We start from the raw sequence: 14686 nt of genomic DNA, 5'->3' as shown, positions 1-14686 counted from the left end.
ATATATGTTACATGCATATACCATTATATTTCTCTTGAAAATTTATTTTTCAAAATGTTCATGGGTAAATTAGACTTGTGTTGCTTATTTGTAAATAGTGAGAGAATATTAAAATTTTGTTATCAGTTTCTAGTTGAATAACATTTTAATGTTATATATATAACATTTCATATGTAAGTATATATATACATATATATATATACACACACACACATCTCTCTATTCCTATAGATAGATAGATATAGTCTGTATGATTAAAGCACTTTGAAATTTATTGCAACATCTTTTGTGACCTAGTGTATTTTTTTTTTGGTGAATCCTCCATGAGCAGCACTTTGAGATAAATAGAACAGTCCCACAAGTGTTTCTCTATTTCACTCTCACACAAACACAAATTCTATCAACTTGCCTGTTTGAAACTCTGTGATAAATTATATGACAAACTATCTACATTAGGAACAAGTTTTAAATGATTTGTTCTGAAATTAAAATTCATCATCTTCTGGAAATCAGGTCAGATGTCATCTGCAAAGACAAATCTTAAACAGTTTTGCCTATTTTGAAGGTAATGATTTAAACAAGAGCTTTTTTACATATTTCATTTATGCCCAGACTGAGCTTTTCCCTTTTGGTGATTTGGCCTCTATTTATTCTTTTAAGATTTCCCTCCAGAGCATAGGGTTCTGTAAGTCCTGTTCTACAAGGTGATTTATCATGGTGGCATCTCTGGAGATAAAGACTCTGCCCTCCAAATTATGACTAAGGTCCCTAAGAATTTAATTAGATAAGAATCACCCTTGGAGATGCCCCAAGTGAATAACTCAATAACATGAGCTGCAGTTAGCTGTAGATAAAGTGTTTTGCAGTCTTTTGCCCTTATCTCAGAGAGTATTTGCCTATGCCAGTAACGACTTGACTGGCTTTTTCACAAATTAAAATGATTGACTCAAAACAATAGAGTATGTATACAAAATTATTCTTCATCCTCCAAGAAACCCAAAGTTCAACAATATGTAATGAAGACCAGATAGTATAACTGGTTGAGAATCAAAATGTGGCAAAGGCTATTTCAATATTTTGATTTTATTGGTAAAACACGAATAGCATTTTTTATCTAAAAAATTCATCCAAAATTTACAATTTTCCCTCTAATCAAAATGTTGATTGAACATTTGTTTGTTAATAGGATAAATTCTGCTAGCCATGAATATTCTTAATCTCTGTTCACAATCAAGATTCAAATTTCTTCACATAAAAGGACATTCATATTCATTTTTAAAATTCTCAAAAATTTGAAAGGTCATATTTTTCTGAAAGAATGACATAAATCAGATTTGCTGCAAGCATGGAAACAGTTCAAGGTCCAGTGATGGTGCATATATCCATCCCTTTATTGATTTTGAGATGGCATCTGTGCATGAAGGACAAAGGAGAAGCCATCACCACCAAGAATGTGGCTTGAATATCTGTCTCCTTATGTAGAAAACCCAGGAACTGTATTTATACATAAGATTCTGAACTAGGGTTTACATTTTGCAGGAGTTCATTGGTGGTGTGAGAGTTTATCCTTTTAAATGTTCCTCTGTCTGACCCTCATGATCAGCCAAGTTAGTTTGTGATTGCTAAGATATGTGGAAATCAACTCTATGATGTAGTACTCTCTTTGAATATTTTCATATTTAAAGATCCAGAATAAATTTACCTTCTCTAACATCAGGTATACTTAGAAACTAATTTCAAGTGTAACCATTTGGGGATATTTTAACTGGCAGATGTTTCTAAATATCATGATATTTTCAATTGATATGTTCTCTAAGAATTTCTTGTTAATCTTTTAAAATCTAGAACGTGATGTGACATCTATAGCTCTTGACCGACTGACTTTCTAATTCTGTAGTAAGCAGGCCATTGCTACAATTCTTATTTTTTTTGTTCACACCTGAGTTTCAGCATCCCATTATGTTTCTTGGCAATTTAGATGTTTTTTATCTTTAATTGTTTTGTTTAAATGTTTTATATATTAATATATAAAACATTTAAACAAACATTTAAACATTTAAACAAATTATATATATATATAATTAGGGCCACAGCATGGGGTGAATTGGAGCTACATCTGCCACCCTACACCGCAGCCACAGCAACGTGGAATCCAAGCCACCTCTACAACCTACACCACTTAGGCACACCACTTAGGCCAGGGCGCAAACCCAAATCCTCAAGGATACTAGTTGGGTTTGTTACCACTGAGCCACAACAGGAACACCCTATATTTTTATTTATATTTTTAATTTGTTATTTGCTTAGTGGTCTTCATCTACTTTAGATATTAACTCTATTTAAACACTCTACAGTGTAAATCTTTTCCCCAAACTACTTTTGTCTATTGACAATGTGATATCTGTTCCTAAATCCTTAAAAAGTTTTCAAATTTCCAAAGATACCTATTTGGGATTTCATTGATTGATTAAGAAGACTCTTCTACCCCTTAAACGTAGCACATCATCTCCTTTATTAACTGGGAAAGTAAGTATGAAGGAAATCCTGCTTTAATCTTTTTATTAAAGATTTGATGAATTTTTTTGTATAAATTATTAGCAATTTGTACAATTTAATTAGCTTCCAGGTGGCAATCTAGTTGTGGAAACTCATGTATTTAATAATGTGTCCTTGGAATTCCCGTCATGGCACAGTGGAAATGAATCTGACTAGGAAACATGAAGTTGTGGGTTCGATCCCTGGCCTAGCTCAGAGGATAAAGGATCCAGCATTGCTGTGAGCTGTGGTGTAAGTCGCATATGCGGCTTGGATCTAGTGTTGCTGTGGCTGTGGCATAGGCCAGCAGTTACAGCTCTGATTAGACTCCTAGCCTGGGAACGTCCATATGTCATGGGTGCAGCCCTTAAAAAAAAAAAAAGACAAAAAGACTAATAATGTGTCCTTTTCCCACATATGTATCTAATTACTTGCCTTTCCATTAAAGTGTAAGATTTTTGAGGTTGGGATCATGTTTTGAGCAGCTTTGTATTATAACATCTGAATGTACTGGAATGTGATAAATCACAATTCCTATTGCTTGAATGAATAAACAAATCAACCTAAGCTTTCAGGAAGTCACTGGTAATTATTACATTTATACGTAATTTTGTACTGATCTCTGAAATAAAACATAGAGAAGAAACTATGGAACAAAGGAACAATGTAAATGAATTTGTCCTCTTGGGGCCCACCCAGAGCACCCAGGGTCAGAAAATATTCTTTGTCCTGTTCTTGCTCATCTACATTGTGACAATGGTGGGCAACATACTCATTGTCATGACTGCGAGGATCAGCCCAACTCTGGATGCTCCTATGTACTACTTTCTTGGATACTTATCTTTTATGGATGCTGTTTTTTCTACTACAGTCACACCAAATGTGATTATAGACTTACTCTATGAGAAGAGAACCATTTCCTACCTAGCTTGCATGACCTAGCTTTTTATAGGGCACTTATTTGGTGGTGCTGAGACAATACTTCTGGTGGTCATGGCCTATGATCATTATGTGGCCATCTGCAAACTCTTGCATTATTTGCATTATATCCCTACTGCTTCATTATCTTTTGCTGGTCCAGAGCTTCTTCATGGCATTTTTCATCTCTCCATTTCTCTCCATAATGCAAGGGTTTGCAGATGGCCACATAGTGATCATGAATGAGCAGGTGTGTGTTCTGCTGCTGCTGTTGGCCTGGGTTGGTGGGTTTCTACATGCTGTAGTCCAGCTTCTCTTTGTTTACAACCTTCCCTTCTGTGGTCCCAATGGCACTGACCACTTCATCTGTGACATGTACCCCTTGTTAGAACTTGCCTGCACTGACTCCTACATCATTGGCCTCACTGAGGTTGTCAATGATGGGGCAATCTGTGTAGTCATCTTTATGCACTTACTCATCTTTTATGGGGTCATTTCTGCACTCCCTGAAGAATCTCAGTCAAAAAAGGAGGCACAAGGCTTTATCCACCTGTGGCTCTCACATTATTGTTGTGGTCCTGTACTTTGTGCCCTGTATTTTTATGTATGTGAAACCTCCTTCTACCCTGCCCAGTGATAAATCCTTGACGGAGTTTTACACTATTATTGCTCCTGTGTTGAACCCTTTAATTTATACTCTGAGAAATGGAGAGATGAAAAGTGCCATGAAGAAGCTCTGGACCAGCAAAAGATAATGAAGCAGTAGGGACATACATCACCTATTTTCAAAGGAGAATTGCTATTTCCAGGAAGGCTATGCATGATTATTTAACTGTAGTAAATTTCTGCTCAGGTTTAATAAGGTGGACATACTGAAGACATTTATTGTGTGAATAATTCCAATGATCAAAACATACTTTTAAGATGTTCATAATTTTATAATTTAAAGTATGTATTTTATTTGAAAAAAATTTTAAGGTTTTCACAATTTCTTATGAAAATATATACAGTTTTGTTTGTAAATGTCTATGTTGAGGTACTGATTTTGTTTCATGTGATAAGGCATGTTATGGAGTTATTACTGTAAATTTTTTAGTGGAAGTTTTTCTTATGTTTCTCTTTTAAATATTGTAATAGTTTCAGAATTAATAGGTTTATTACATATATTACAAAAATCAAATAATACATAAGACATAAAATCTTGGTTTACACCTCCCCGCACTGATAGCCCACCCATACTAATATTTTTGTACCTGGAGGCATCCAGCATTTCTGCCCAGCAGTTCAATCATACAGGGCAGCTGGCCCCCTTCATCCTCCCCAGGCAAGAGGGGGTAACAAGTCAGGAGCTCCACTAGGATAGAGTCCAGGCTCTACATAGATGGACATGCTATACCTGGCATCGAGGATCACTTGCGGGCCTGGTAAAAATGGGACTGGATGTACATGTTGACCTGCTGATGTTGGTAACAACTGGAGACAAAATCAATCGCTTTAATCCCACTTCAACCCTGCTGCTTTAATAAAATGTTCTCAGGCTTCAGGTCACAGTGAATTATCCTGTTTTTGTGCAGAGTGTCCAGGCACTGCAGGATGAAGTGGGCAAACCTGCCAACCAAAGGCAGGCTGAAGCCCTGAAACTTTTTCTTCTTAATGAGCTCCTAGAGGTTCATGATCAGCAGCTCTACTGTCATGCAGATGTGGCTGTGGAAGGGGAAGTTCTCTAGCGTGTGTATGATGTTCATGGTGTTGTCCTTGTCCTGCTTCTGCAGGTAATCCAGGATGTGGAACTCCTCAGCTGCCTCCTGGTGGAAGTGCTTCTAGTTCCACACCATCTTCAGGGCCACACGCTGGTGGACTTTGTGGTGGTAAGAGTGACCACCTGCCCAAAGCTCCCCTCCCAATAACCTTGAGCACCTCATACCTGTAAGCCATAGGATTGTGGTGCACCTGCATATAACATCCCTGGTCATCATCATAGCTACTGTTGTTGGGCCTGCCTTGGTGCTTCTTTGCCTTGGACCAAAGAAATGTATTTCAGGGTAGCTGAAAATCTCATGGTGTTCAAAGCTGATTAGCTTTTGCATATACTGCTTCATTGCTTGCTTGGGTGCCATGGGGGTGGCTTTCATCTTCCCTATGCCTTCCAGAGACTTCATAGAGGTAGAGCTCCCCTGCCATCTGTGGATGCTCTCCAGCTGCCACTCTGATACCACTAGCAACCTTGTTTTGCTCACTGTTGTAAGCCCATTTTGTTGTATCCTGAGCACCATCTGTCTGCTGCTCTTAGGCTCAAACAGCTGCTGAACATGGATCTGCCCGTGGCTATGGCTGCCCAAGTATAGGTGATCATTCATTGTGTGTTTACTGTGGGCCAGTTGTGGGCTGTGTCAGCAGTGTTGCTGGCCAGGAGAGGTGGCAAGGCAATGGGGGAGGGTGGGCTGCTCCCCACTCCACTCCATGTGGCCCCTGTGCCAAGCCCTGGGGAAGCCTGAAACTGATGCACTGTCCCCTCTTATGCCTGGCAGCTGTGCAAGAGATGAAACAAAAGAGGGTCAAGGGGAAGAAAGTCACCCAGACCCTGTGGCCCTTCCCCACCTCTCTGGGCTGTGGAGCCAGCTCTCCCCAGGGCAGAGCCAGGATGGAAAACTCTGGCTTCCAGGGAGCAGTGGGTAGGTGGACCCACTGACAGGGCTCTGGTAGCTTCAAAGTTAAGTGGGGCCCCTAGTGCAGGTAAGTTCATGACCCCACAGGGAAGCTGGGCAGGATTAGGCCAGGCCGGTAGCACCCTTTTCTGACCTCTGCAGGCCAGGAGGGGCAGATGGACTGCCAGCCTGGGCACCACCACCTAGCCCAGCCTGGGGTGGAGGAGGCCTGGGAGGGCTCCCACCAGGAAAGCTCAAAGGAGACCCTGCCCACATGCAAAAATAAGCAAAGCCCAGGGGAGGGTGAGCAATCCTCCCCAGGGTCCCTGCAGCTGCCCCACTGGCTGTGCATACTTTGTTCAAGGTTCTGTGGGCAGCATGGGCCTGTGCCACAGGGGCTGGCCTTGGGCTGTTATGGGTCTCTGGGGTGGGCTCTCATGGGGGGTTAGGGTCCAGGCTTCCTTACTGGTCAGGTAGGCACCCAGAGCAGCAGTGGAAAGTTTCCTGTTAACATGGCCACTGGAGAGGAAAATGTATCTCAGGGGCATCATCTCTGCTGCTGCTGCTGCTACTTCTCAGTGGTGCCACCATGGCCACCCCCAGGTGGCTCCTCTGTAAGATCTCCAGCACCCTGACACCTAGCGTTAGCTACAGCCAGCCACATACAATCATCTTCATCCCCTCAACCCAACCTCAGCTGGGAGCCCTACATTCTCCTTGCCACTGCATGTTCCTATTCTTGCTCAGGTGGCACCACCTGGCCCATTCACATGCCTCACCCTCCCTGGCATGCTGTAGGCCTTGCTCACATAGTGCATGTGGGAGTGGGCTGCACTGCCTTGCTGACTTGCTCAAGAGCCTCCTCCCAGGCCACACCTGATTTCATTTTCTTAAACTTACTGAGACTAGATTTGTAGCCCAGAATGTGATCTATCATGGAGGAAGTTCCATATGCTATTGAAAACAATGTCCATTCTTCCGCTTTTAGATAGAATGTTTTATAAATGTCTGTTAAGCCCATCTGGTCTAATGCATTATATAATGTCCATGGGTCCTTATTAATTTTCTCTCTTCATGACCTGTGCATTGCTTTAAGTGTGATGTGAAAATCCCACACCATTTTTGTATAATTGCTGATTTCTTCTTTTAGAGCTGATAACATTTGCCGTATACATTGTGGTGCTCCTATGTTGAGTGCTTATTATTTACAATTGTTATATCTTCTTGGATTGATCCTTTAATCATCATGTAATTACCTTCTTTGTCTCTTGTAGCCACTTTTATTTTAAAGTTTATATGATCAGAGTATTGCTACCACAGCTTTTCTTTTGCATGGAATGTCATATTCCGTCCTCTCACTTTCACTTAATGCTCCTTTAAATTAGAGTGAGTAATGCAAAACAAGCATTTTTTTTTCTTTTTTTCTTTTTTAGTTAAGGATAGCATCTGTCTGATACCTTACAATTAAGGTAAAAGAGCTCCTTGAGAAGTGCTTCCAAATCTTTTTCTGCACTCTGGTAGTTCCAGAAGATGAAGAACTGTTCTATTTTTATTTCTACTTTATCACTAGCCACAATTATTAAGCAGTATGTATTCCATAAAAAAACAGTAAATATATGAATAACTCTTTTGTATCCACGACTTCACTCTAGCCAGAAACCTCCTGGTCTTTTGTTTCTCCTTCTCTTCCTGCTTGCAAGGTAGAAACATGGACATTCTAAAATTCTGTAGGAATAAACAAGTCTCTATGAGATAAATTAAACCCATATTATAAGATTCTAATCCCAACTCTAGTGAACATTGGGAGTGTGTGACTAGGCAAAATACTCATAAATATAATATGCCTATGCCATGAGTTTCCAAAATGTGAATCCATTTTTTGCAATTTTAAGGCCAAAGTGCTACATTCCCCACACTCTTAAGTAATTGGATGGAGACATATTATATGGGTTCCAACAACCAGGAGGATTTGTGCAAATTTTTGCGTAGATATTAGTTATTGGAAGCAAGTAGTTCTGAGACTCTGAGTGCTTCTAGGATTAGGAATGTGGTGACACCTTTGCAGTTTAGCCAGTGGTGACATGAATGGCATCAACAGAACAGCATCCCCTTGAGCAAAACTGACCTGTCAGGTGTGCTTCTGCAACTTGTTAATTGTAGCTCAAATTAGAATCTATGACCCAAAATCTCCAGATATTCTTCAAGCCAGTTAATTGCATACACTAAGTCTGTCTTACTTCAACTAGATAGACATGATTCAATATCTTCAGATGAGAATCTTCACATGTATCAGACATAAAATCCTGCTTTTCAATTTATAACCAAGAATGCAATGCCAACCATGTCAGAAGCATCATGGTTAACAAGGGCCCTTTTTTTACAAAAGCAGTTACCACTAATAGGGTTAAGTAGAGATGATGGTTGTTCATTAAGTAAATACTGATGAAGCATTTATTCTGGGCCATGTTTTCTTCTACTGTCAGGATAATTGATGTTGAACAAAACACATACTCTATACTCCTTCTGAATAACTTCCTATATTTTGAGTCTTTACATGCACTTCTTGCATGCTGTAGAGAACCAGAGTTCACAGCAAAATGATTTTTGACCCCTTGGAGAGTTGTTGTCAGGGAATTTAGACTCACAGCTATAATACATCAAGTTTTTGGAAGTACAGAGATAATGTGGAGCAGAGAACAAAAAATAGAGATCCAAGTTTTGTCAAGAAGATAAGGAATTAGTCCAATAGCAATAATACTTAAGAGGCCAGTGAACTTCAGTGTTCTCATCTGGCAAAGAGAAATTATACATAATTATACCTGGAGTTCCCATCATGGCTGAGCAGTAACAAAACTGACTAGTATCCATGAGGACTCAGGTTCAAGCCCTGGCCTCACTCTGTGGGTTAAGGATCTGGCATTGCTGTGGCTGTAGTGTGAGCTGGCAGCTGTAGCTCTGATTCAACCCCTAGACTGGGAACTCCTTTATTCTATAGGTGCAGCCCTAAAAAGACAAAAAAATAGTAATCCTTCCTAAAGATAGAAATATTAATTAATTAATTAATATATTTTATATTTACTTGTATTTATAAACACTAGTATCTATTTTAGATTAGCACTGTTGGCCAGGTGAGTAGTTTTATTACATTTAAAAGAATCTAATAATAAAAAGTTCACAATAATTAATATTAATAAGTAATTTATTTGTCTAAGAGCTTATATAGGTTATTTAATTGATCTTGCAAGTATGTCCATCATTCTACATTTACCAAAATTTAAGGTTGTCATGTTTTGCCAGTTTACATTATTAGCAGCTTAGCTGAGATTTGATCTCAGAACTATCTTCCTTAAAAAAACAATGTTCTGGAGTTCCCGTCGTGGCACAGTGGTTAACGAATCTGACTAGGAACCATGAGGTTGTGGGTTCGGTCCCTGCCCTTGCTCAGTGGGTTAACGATCCAGCGTTGCTGTGAGCTGTGGTGTAGGTCGCAGAGGCAGCTCGGATCCTGCGTTGCTGTGGCTCTGGCGTAGGCCGGTGGCTACAGCTCCGATTCGACCCCTAGCCTGGGAACCTCCATATGCTGCGGGAGTGGCCCAAGAAATAGCAAAAAGACAAAAAAAAAAAAAAAAAAAAAACAAAAAAAAACCAAAAAACAATGTTCTTTGCCATTATAGTATACTAAAACTTGCCATCAATTTCTCAAAAATGTACATGAAATATAAAATATATAAAATACACACCAACAAAGGAAAACTGAGACAATGAAGTTTAAAGTGAATGAAAATTTAAGATTAAAATAAAAACAATTTTTTGTTACTGAGTTCAAATTCATATTGCTTGCCCCATCTCAGGCAATAAACTGAAAGACAAGTTGTATCTAGAAATAGACACTTTATTTGGAAAGCCAGCAGACTGAGGATATGGTGTACTAGTGTCCCAGAGAAACAACTTGCCTGGGTTTGGATGCTAGTTTCTTTACAAGGGGAAAAAAAAAAAAAAAAAAAAAAAGTGGGGAGAGGTGAGGTAGTGAAGGAAAAGGAATAAGTTGTTGCAAATATTTTCTTGTTCTGGCCAGATTCCAGTAGGCATGTGTTAATTTCTTTTTTCCTGCAGCCATTCACAGCTGGCCTGGCAGGATGTTTCCTGGTGCTAAACTAAAGTATTTTAACTTAATACTCAGGCACCAGAGGCAGGATTCCTGGAGATGGGCCATGCGTTATGTTTATTTTAAGCTATAGACAACTTCCATTTAGTGATTAATTTGTAGAAAAGCAATAGTATACAAAATTAAACAAACAGATCCAGTATGGAATTATGTTTGATCTTTCTTATTACAGTTATATCAATTTTAGTGTATTTTTTAAAAATATGGAATGCTTCATGAATTTGTGTCATCCTTGTACAGGGGCCATGCTAATCTCTGTATCATTCTAATTTTAGTATATGTGCTGCCAAAGTGGGCACAATTTAGTGTATCCTTATAAAGAAGTAAAGCAGTAGGAGGAAACTGAGAATTAATTAGGTATATATACACTAGTATGTAAAGATTTTCAGAGGGCTAAGCAGAGCAATGTACAATGTTTACACAGAGACATAAACACATGAACAAATGAAAACATGCTTGTACTTGCAAGTTATGAGTTAATATCAGAAACATAGTGATTGAGTCTGGAAATCCCGGGAGATAATAGTTTGGGATATGTATGAGGTTTATTCTACTCTCTTTACTTCTGCTTGCATTCCAATTTTAATATGTGTTATTATCCATAGTATTTTCAATCTTGAATTAAAAATTATATATCACACTAAAAATTTCATTTGTGAAGCAAATGAAATTGAATAAAGAGGATGGTCCAGATATCATTAACTATTTAATCTAGTATAACTAAAAAAAATGAAGATAAAGGTTGAGATGCTGACCAAAAATTAAATTAAGAATGAGAAAGCAATGAAACTAACTTCAGAAATTTATTAAAAATTAGTGTAACCAGGAGTTCTTGTGGTGGCACAGAGGAAACAAATCTGACTAGGAACCATGAGGTTGCAGTTCAATCCCTGGCCTCACTCAGTGGGTTAAGGATCTGGTGTTGCCATGAGCTGTGGTGTAGGCTGGCAGCTGTAGCCCAGATTAGACCTATATGCCTTGCAACCTCCATATGCCATGGGTGTGGCTCTAAAAAAATCAAAATAAATAAATGAATAAATTTTAAAAATTAGTGTAACTGTATAAACATTTCATTGACTATTACATTATATGTTATTTATTGACTCCCTACTGTAAACGCATTCCACCTCTCCAGGTGAAGTGACAAACATTATAGAGTTTACATTCTAGCAGAAAAAAAACTATAGTTGTTTATGAACATATAGTTTATTCCTTAATTTTATTATCATAAATCCTTCAGAGAAAGGAAAGTTTGCATCAGATTTATGAAGACTTTTACATTCCAAAGAAATATACCCTTATGTTAAATTAATTTCTTCATGAGAGAAAATGCACTTACTTTTAATACCTGATCTGCCTTTATTTTCTCCAGAGGTTCTTCATAGCATTAGTCATCTTAGAATTTCTTAGACTATATAGATTAATGGGTTTAACATAGGGGTTATGACTGTAAAAAACACACTCAATGATTTGTCAATGAGAAAGGTCTTGGCAGGTCTTACATATATGAAAACATAGGGAACAAAGAAGCAGACACCCACAGTGAGGTGGGAACCACAGGTCTGGAGGGCTTTATGCCTCCCTTTGTGACTCAGGTTCTTTAGAGAGTGCAAGATGACTCCATTGGAGATAAGTACAGAAAAACAATAGTGCAGATCAGTCCCCCATTGGCCACCACTGTAAGGCCAATGAAATAAGTGTCAGTGCCAATGAGTTCCAATAAGGGATACATATCACACACAAAATGATCAGTGACATTGGGGCCACAGAATGGGAATCCATAAATAGTATTTAATTGAAATACTGAGTGCAGAAAACCTCCAACACAGGACAGCAACAGTAGTGCAACATGCACCTTTTGCCTCATGATAACCAAAAATTGCAAGGGCTTACAGATGGCCAAAGAAGGAAGACTTTTGATCCACTGAAAAGAGTGTTCTATAAAGTGCTGAGTCATGCAAGATTCAAAGGATATCGTATTTTCCCCAAAGAGCAAGTCTGAAATTAATCTCGGGCTAGATGAAGAGGAATAAGTGACATCCATAAATGATAAAGTAGCAAGAAAAAAGTACATTGGTGCGTTCATTGTCTTGATGAGAGTTATAGTCATAATAATGAGCAGGTTTCCCACCACAGTAACAATATAGAAGAACAAGCACATAATGAAAAGACATTTTGTTTTTTTGGATTCTGTGTGAACCCCAAGAGGATGAAATAAGTTATATTGCTCCTTTGCTTCATCTAGTCTGTAAAGAGGATGACTTCACATATTACATGTTTTTATCTATAAAACAAGGTAGGGGAGCTTTAAAATGAATTATAAGTTTTATCTTTTATCAATTCAATTAAAATAATGAATATGAAGAATTTGTTTGAATCCAATGTGTCATAGTCATTGTGATTATGAAGTTGATGAGGCTCAGTTCTCTCCCCTTTGTAACATGACATATATTGAGGGATCACACAATTCCAGGCCAGTGTAATAAGTGCATTACAAGAATAATGATGCAAGGCTAAGGATAACAGTGTAGGAATATATCATTCAAGCTGGAACCAGATAAGGCTTCCTGGAGGAAGCAATGCCTTAGCTGAGTTTTTAAGGAAAAGTGAATGAACAAGAAGAGTTGGGAATATTCCATAAAAACAAAAGTTATAAAGTTGCAAAGGTGTAATATTTGAGGCCCATTTAAACTAATTTACATAACTCTTGTAAGTTGATCAAACTATGAATAGGTCACTGCTCAGATTGTCACAGAACCACTAGACTTCTTTCTGAGTGTTAGTTGCATATTACTGATTGTCTTGATTAATAAATACTGAATCAGTTCAGTTTTGTCTCTCAATCCCCTGTCTCTACCATATTTTAAATTTTGCATAAACAGCTTCATTTTTTGCCAAATGCAGTTGGATTTCAAGTTGGTATATATAAGACAAAATTTTAAGATTTCCATAATATAAAAAGTGTCCCACACATCATTAAATGGTACCACCTTCAATATAAATGCTCAGACAAAAAAATCACAGCATTTTGCTTTCCCTTTCATGTTCTCATATTTCTTATTCATCTTTTTAACAACTCCTGTTGCCTTTATGTTCAAAATATACCACAATTTTGATGATTTCCTCCCCTGATTTCCTTCCTGGCTTACTGCAATGGCCTCCTGCCAAGTCTCTACAGTTTTATTCTGCCCTCCAACAATGTGTTATCTTGAAGCAGCCCAAAGGATTCTCTTTGAATCTTCTTTAATTTTATCACTCAACTGCTATAAACTCTTACAGTGAATTCCAATCAAACACTCACAATTTACTTGTCACATTTAATATTTACTTTCATAAGAACAGCAATGACCATTTTATAGCTGAAAAAATGAGGCTCAGGATATCTCATTAATCTACCAGAGGTCACAAAATTTTAAAAGATAAAACTTGAGAAATGGAATCTAAATTTAATTTATTTCAAAATGATTAATTTTTACATAATAAAAAAGTCACACAACTCTAAAGTCTGGTTCTCAATATTTACTGAGAGTATTACCTTGTGGACTCTTGTTCACAATCTGAAGGGGCACCTTTTAAGTTATACATAAAGAACTGTAATTCATCCCATATTGATGCCAAGAGTGAAAGACTGGATTTTTTCTTGTGAAAATAATTTATCTTATTCATCTATCTGTTCATTTTCTCCATGGAGTCTTCTGATTATTCCTACAACATTTTAATTTCACTATAGATTGTTTAAAAGAAATACCAGGATGACTATAAAAAAAATCAAAGGCTTAATACATTTGGATAATTTATCAGGAAGATGATCAAATCCTATGTTTACTTGGCAAGGTAGGATCTAGCCAGATCCCAGGAATATTTATCTCAACTTACTCTTTTTTTCTCAAACTTCAAAATAGAAAAATACCCTTCAATCGTTTAGTCTTCTCATCCTGTCGTATTGGTGTGGCCAGGAATAGTTGACTCGAGTATTTGAGAGCCTATATTCTTCTGCTGTTTCTATTTCCTTGCTTTTTTTTTCTTTCTCCCTTTATTTCTTTCCTCTTTCTTTCTTGTTTTGTTCTAATGCATTGCTTAAAGCCTAACAAATAACCTTCTGAAAAAATTCTATCAGTTCTTAAAAGGATATTATGTTGTTCCCACAGGGGAAAAGATCACTGGACATTTATATTTCTAACATTATTTATCATTAAGTATTATTTTTTTCTTCTTTATTACTCAAATGAATGTATCACATCTGTAGTTGTATAATGATCATAACAATCTGATTTCACAGGATTTCCATCCCATAGCCCAAGCACATCCCCCCACCCCCCAACCTGTCTCCTCTGGAGATTGTAAGTTTTTCAATGTCTGTGAGTCAGTGTCTGTTCTGCAAAGAAGTTCTATCTGTCCTTTTTTCAGATTCCAGATGTCAGTG

At 37.8% G+C, this 14686-nt stretch overlaps 1 non-coding gene and 3 pseudogenes across 1 annotated transcript; 1 reads left to right on the top strand and 3 right to left on the bottom strand.

Moving 5' to 3' along the window:
* The first annotated feature begins 3183 nt into the window (after positions 1-3183).
* LOC110258284 (olfactory receptor 4A47-like) lies at positions 3184-4208 on the top strand (annotated as a pseudogene).
* A 483-nt stretch (positions 4209-4691) lies between these two features.
* LOC110258283 (dual specificity tyrosine-phosphorylation-regulated kinase 2 pseudogene) lies at positions 4692-6649 on the bottom strand (annotated as a pseudogene).
* A 3811-nt stretch (positions 6650-10460) lies between these two features.
* Positions 10461-10562, bottom strand: LOC146399384 (U6 spliceosomal RNA). Its single transcript, XR_014818479.1, has one exon. It is a non-coding gene; the product is annotated as a U6 spliceosomal RNA (small nuclear RNA).
* A 1060-nt stretch (positions 10563-11622) lies between these two features.
* LOC110258287 (olfactory receptor 4A47-like) lies at positions 11623-12504 on the bottom strand (annotated as a pseudogene).
* Positions 12505-14686: the final 2182 nt, after the last annotated feature.

Source organism: Sus scrofa, chromosome 10 (assembly GCF_054392235.1).
Source record: "Sus scrofa isolate SSC_HxYL_T2T_F1_AM1 chromosome 10, Sscrofa_HxYL_maternal_Yorkshire_Landrace_v2.0, whole genome shotgun sequence".
Lineage (NCBI taxonomy): Eukaryota > Metazoa > Chordata > Mammalia > Artiodactyla > Suidae > Sus > Sus scrofa.
Note: the sequence above shows the minus strand (reverse complement) of the source record. Positions and strands in the feature narration are given on the sequence as shown.